Source organism: Leiobunum rupestre, chromosome 8, assembly GCF_980474605.1.
Source record: "Leiobunum rupestre chromosome 8, qqLeiRupe1.1.hap1, whole genome shotgun sequence".
Taxonomy (NCBI): Eukaryota; Metazoa; Arthropoda; class Arachnida; order Opiliones; family Sclerosomatidae; genus Leiobunum; species Leiobunum rupestre.
This window is the reverse complement of record NC_143391.1, coordinates 10,807,089-10,813,602: the sequence shown is the minus strand read 5'-3', so window position 1 is coordinate 10,813,602 and position 6,514 is coordinate 10,807,089.

Sequence of the window (6,514 nt, the reverse complement as noted above, 5' to 3'; positions counted from 1 at the left end):
GAGAACGGATGCTCTAGCAACCCCGGCCGACACCCCACCTACAAAGGCAGGGAGCCAAGCCTTTTGGAGAGAGCTCCTAAAGGGGAACGGCGGGCACACAGCAGCCCGCATAACCCGGCACAGCTGGCACCGGAGATCCCGGTGGGAGCCCAAAAGGCCGGGAGATGGGTCCGCCGTGCCCTCATACGGAGGCCCGCAGCCCCACAGCAGGCTACTCAATCCGCCGAGGCGGCCAGTTTGCCCGGCCCCTCTCCATTAGCCTGGGCCGAAGCCCAGTATCCAGCCCACACCTGACCGAAGTCGGAGGTCGGAGATAGGACCCTTTGGACGGAGCTAACATCTCCCAGTGCGCCACCGCCCTTACGGGTTACAAGAGCCGGACCCCGACTCCCCGGTAAAGCCACCAGTTATTGCACACCCCGACCCCTTGAGGGCCTCCTTTCCCGACAGTGCGACACTTTACCGGCTCAGAAATTGAACGATGGTGCTACTAGGGTTCCATTGGTTTATCCATAGAGTTCTTAAGACACGTACCCCAACAATTACCTAACATGTTTTATCAAAAATTTCATTGCTGTCCTTAAAGAGTTCCTAAGATAATGTTTCCATAGAACTTTCAAACACTTCCTCAAGCTCGTAAGGTTTTTCTTAAGAATGTTTTTGTAAAGGGGTCTACACTTCTGCTGACTAGACAACCTCAAGGCCCTTTGACCAGACCGGCCCGATCTGTCCTATGACCAGTTCGGGCCTGGCTGGAGCTCCCTCACCATAAGTATTTGGCCGACAACTCTTTTCCCTTTGCTTCCCGCTCTAACTTTACCCCAAATCAGCGTAGCCGTTTTGCCAAAGCAAAGGAAGAACTTACCTTGAAGATTGATGCTGGTGAACATGACTTGGTCATTCGCAACTTTTAAGTGGTTAAAATGAGCCAACCCTCCCATCATTCCCGTATTCTTTCCTCTCGCGTTAATGGTGCCGTCCCAAAAACATTTTTAACAATTTTCCACCGTGACTTCGTGGATTTTCGTCTCATCCTCATGCTAGCTCGCAACAATTTGCGTTCCATAATCCTCAGCCGGCATCATTTCAACAATTTCAACCACCTCCTTTTCCGAGCTCACCAGGTTATTTTCCTCCATATGAACCTACTGCGTGTGCCACTCCCAATTATGTGTGATATTTACCAATCCTCCTCGAAGCCTTCACCCCTCCAATTAACTCAACTCTGGATTTATTCTCGCAAGTCCATCTTTTTTGTGTAATGCTGGTGGTTTATCGGGCTATAAAACTGACGAGCTTAACCATAGCCCCCTGAATGAGAGAAGGCCTGGAAATATATTTTTCATTGGGGGCGGCATTATTATTCGAAGAGATAGCCATACACACGATAGATGGCGTACGTTCCAACGTTATTTTTGCGCGGAATATTTAAATGTTCCGCTATTCGTTTTGGTAGTTGTAAGCAAATTAATGAAAATAGAACACTAAAGTTAAATAAACTTAAACAAAATAATGAGCTCAAGAAAATATAATATTTTAGTCTTTATTTCACTAAATATTAAAATATCAGAAGTCATAAAACTAACTTTTTGGTTGAATTGTCTTCATTACATACTTAATAGAAATACTTAAGTTTATTATCGTTTTGGAAAATAAGTAAACACAGCTGGGTGGTTCATTCCTAAATATTTTCAAGTATTAATTTGCATTATCACAGCACTTAAGTTTAACTAATATCAATAAAATACATTTTATTTAAGTACTTAGTTACAAAACTTTTTCAGATGCTTTTTTCTAAAACTTTAAATTCATTATCGCTTAAATATTTCAAGTATTAATTTACCATATCACAGCATTTAATAAAATGACTATTCTTTGAGTATGTAAAGTTAAAAAAATTTATCAGGTACTTTTCCTTAAAACATTTAATAAACAAGAAAAAGATTAAAATTTTATTGTTGGTTTTTTTTTTTTAAATAAAAAATATATTTGGGGTGGTTCACTCCTAAATATTGCAACCATTATTTTGCATTATCACAGCATTTAAGATTAACAAACTTTAATAAAATGACTAATCCGTGTATGTAATTTATCCAGTACTTTTTCTTAAATCTTTTAAGCTATAATTTGATGCACAAGAAACATTTAACTCTTTTTCTATATTTTTAAAAGTTTTCTTGATAATGGCTTTTTGTAAAGTTTTTTTACAAACTCTTTTCGATCACTGACATCTTTTGCCAAGCTGTCCAACATAGGTCTAACATACTTTGTTAACATTATGTCAGCTAAATTGCCATAGTTATTGCAAAATATGGATAAATAGCTTGCTTGAGAATTCTAAGTGTGTCTTTACGGGGAAGATACGGTATAGCTGCTTTTACAAAATCCGCAACTGCTGATAATAAGTTGATAAAAAAGCGTGTAGGGTATCGAAGCCCACCATTATCTTGAAATCTAATTAAACTTAGAACAGGTGCATTCGAACGAACTTGGTTTAGTTTATCTAAGCAATTGCCACATTCTGTATTTTCCTCAGCAACTCGAACGATATAGCCAGCCACAAAAGCTACTGAGCAATTGTTCAGCGAGGTGAAACATGAGGCTGAAATAAAAATTGTATAAAAATTTCGAAAATTATCTATTAATAAAAAGTGAACATCAGTACTAACTGTTTGGGTCTAAAGTTGCCATGCGCTGAAGTATATAAAATAGGTCCTGTGGAATTTTCTCCAGTGCCTTATTTACAACAATGGATTTTGGAATCTCATCTGATAACTTTGGCAGTAGTTTTTCTAGAGTTTTTTGTTTCAACTGGTTTCATTTGCACTTACAGTATGTTCTTCTGTTACGGTGTTACCAAACTTTGATGGTTTAATGAGTCCAATCTTAATTGTGTTCTCAATGGCCATTATGCATGAGCGAGCATCCATAGAATCATTATACCCACCCATCTGTCTTTGGTGACTGAAAAACATTTCAATCGAGTCACTAGTTGTTTAGCTCGTTAGCACATAGAAGAAACCAGCCTTAAGCAAATATTTGATAAGAAGAACCGTAGAATGTGTTGTTAAAATAACTGCTTCGTAGGTTTCTTCACTGAATTTTTACATCTTTTGCGTTGCATTGTCTTGAATGGTTTTCATTATTGGTAAAAATTCTTCTGTCAACCAATCCAAGCGCTCATCATTGACATCGACAAAAGGAAATTTGTTTGAATTTGGGTAATAAAATCCATACTTTAGATTGCAGACATCGTGAATGTCATACCATTTACGGTACTGTTCCATAATAAAAATTGTTTCCTCTAAATTTTCCATTTCATCAAAATCGCAATTTTTTAGCATGAGGATAGTTTTCAGGGCTGCCGTAACAGATGGAGATAATAGAGCTGCAGCACGTCCTACGTTCATCTTCTCCAAATTTGTGGGGTACACGTGTTTCCGTGCCAAAAATCTTACAGGTTTAATTACATAGTTTTTTGCATATGATATAGTTTTCGGACAAATTCTGATGATACTTTAAGGCCAATAAACATCATAGCAGCAAGAGGAGCCGGGTTCGATCCCAGCTTGTGGCACTGGGTGAAAACTCGGAACAACTCCTTCTGCGTTGAGTTTGCAAGTTCATTCCCCACTGGTTTAAGGGGTTTTCCCCCAAGCTCTTCGGTTTTCCCTTCCACTTGTTTGTGTACGTTTTTTAGGAAGTGATTCCTAAATTTGAATACAGGTCGACGGCTCGGCCGGGACAAATGATGAAAAACCCCTGTAATGCTTAGGCGGTGCACGGGATATATAAATACAATAGTCTGATGTCATTAGGATGAGTGACTACCGGCTTTAGAATGCCATTCCCAAATTTCTTAAAGGCAGCCACATTTTTCTTTGCATTATCTGTTAAAATTCTTATTACAGAAAATCCTGCAGCTTCAACCTCTTTTATTACTTCAGGACTCAGTTTGTGAAGCGTTTCACCATCAAGCTTAGTCACAAAAAAATAAGCAACTGGTAAGCGGTAATTTGTGGATAGGCCTTGGAATAAAAAACAATGCAAATGGGTTGCTAAATGCTCAGTGGCTATGGCTTAACTCATTGGTTTTACTAGTCTGTCATTTGGTGGAATCCGTGATTTACTGCTTTCCGTGTTTTTAAAGTATTTAGATAGTTAAAAGTGCCTTAGGGCGGCGATTTTTATATTATTTTGAAGCGTGAACTATCCTGCTATCGAATTTGATAGTTATTTTTCCGATTCAATTGATATTTACGGTTTCAGAGCCGTTTTTCCGATTCAATTGATATTTACGGTATCAGAGCCGTTTTTCGGTTCGCCGAAAATCAGTTTTTACGGTTTTTTAGGCCCGAGTGCCTTATGAAAATATTTTATTTTATTCACGCGCCGACTCATAAAAAATGCCGCGGTCCATTGTTGTACCTAACCTTCGCTCACGTGTTGGATTCTACAACAATAGCTCCTGTTAGTCAACCAAGGATGAATTTGCGATCGAGCTTAAAAACTTCAGCGGATTTTGTTGATGGTCAAATGGCAATGAATAGTCAACCCGCTGCTGTCTTTTCGGAGTTTATCGAGGATGTTCCTTTGGGGAAATCACTGCCGTTTGTTGAAAGCCTCACTCTTTTGCCATCCTCTGGGGAGGTAATGAATAAATCCGCTGATATCTCCTTGGTGCCTCCTATTTCTACTGACCGGATATGCTCAAGCTGCCCTCATACTGCTCGTTGTGAACTTTGAAATTAAGGTTGATTCGTTGATTTCCCATCGTGAAAGCGATGTTATGAAGCTCTCTAACCATCCCGAAATTATCGATGTACTATCAACTGACGTTGCTGTACAGGGTCAGGAAATTTTGGACATCCAGGCGGATTTTAACGCTATGAAGCTTGATCTGCGTAAAGATTTTTCGTCTATTCATTCCGACTGTTCCGTTATTCATTCGACCATAAAACATACGGATAAAACTATCGCTTCGCTAACTTCTAATATTCGGAGACTGGAGGATCGTTATTCGACTCCCTCCTTGGATCACGCTGATTTGGACATTCGTATAGAAGAAGAACGTGAGGAAATTAATCGCCGCCAATTCACCGGAAAATGATGTTTCTAATGTTCGTGGTGTACTATCGGATATTGCATTTCTACACTCTGAACTTTCTAATGTTTTTGTTGAACGACTGGGTAGGAAAATTGCGGCTCCGCGACTCATCAAGCTGGTTTTTCCTACTCTGAAACTTAAGTATAAAGTTTTCGGGTATGAAACCGTTTCAAGCGTCGGATCCCCAGTTGTCGCTATCATTCTCAATAGACCGAACTAAACTTAAAAAAACTAAGCACCTCAAAGCAGTTGAAGAATTACATTGTTCGGTTGTACACATCGTAATTTTGTATAGTACAGGTACCTATATTCGTTTTCAAATGTTTATATAGCGCACGCGCGCGGGAAAGTGAGTTTTTGGTTGCTGTTAAAAAAGGTGTTATTTTTTGCGCGTGTAAAAATAAATTAACGGCCAGTTCTGTTTTGAAATAAGAGGAAAAAGGTTTACCGGTTTTTATGTCGGAAAAGTTCGCGTCTTTTATTTCGCTGTTCACGACATTTTTTGGTCCGTCGAGCCGGATACATTCGTCAACTTGATTATGTTCCTCAACTAATCATCGAATCGGCTATCTTTCCGTGAGAGACAGTGAAAATTAGCGTGGATTCTCCGTTGGAAACCGTTTAAACCATCGATCATATCCCGATCGTAAACGAATCAACATAAGTCATCATGGATGTTCTGGTGAGAAGAAGAGCAGCTATCAAGGGACAGATCACCAGGATTTAAAATGCGGTGGGTCAAACAGCAACGAATCTATCTGACGTCGCCTTGAAGCTGTATGTAGACAAGGTGGAAAAACTATCGAAAGACTTGGATGAGGTTCACGATGCCGTAGTTGCAAATATCGATCCCGACGACGACGATTTCGCGGATCACGAAGATGAATACAACCCCCTAATCGCTCGACTCGAAGATCTGACAATCCTACTCGTCACTGAATCGAATGAAAGAGCAGCAAACATTCCAGTGAGACAAGTCAGACCAGCTAGTGATGTACGTTTACCTAAGCTGGAACTTCCATCATTCAGCGGTGGTTACGTCGATTGGCTTCCATTTCATGATCTCTTCACGGCCACCGTACACAACAACGAATCGCTCACCGGAGCTCAGAAGTTTCAGTATTTGAAGTCATCATTACGAAACGAAGCAGCGCTCCTCGTTCAATCTATTCCGGTAACTGACGCTAACTATCTGGAGGCTTGGGATATCTTAAACAATCGGTTCAACAATACCCGGGAAATCATCGATGCAGACGTAAAACGTCTCTTCAGTCAAACTAACGTCATCCAAGAATCTTCATCGATACCACCGCCGAATGCATAAGGGCGCTCAAGGTTCTCAAAGAACCAGTACAACATTGGGACTCCATACTACTTCATCTTGTAAAGGAAAAACTGGATTCAGAA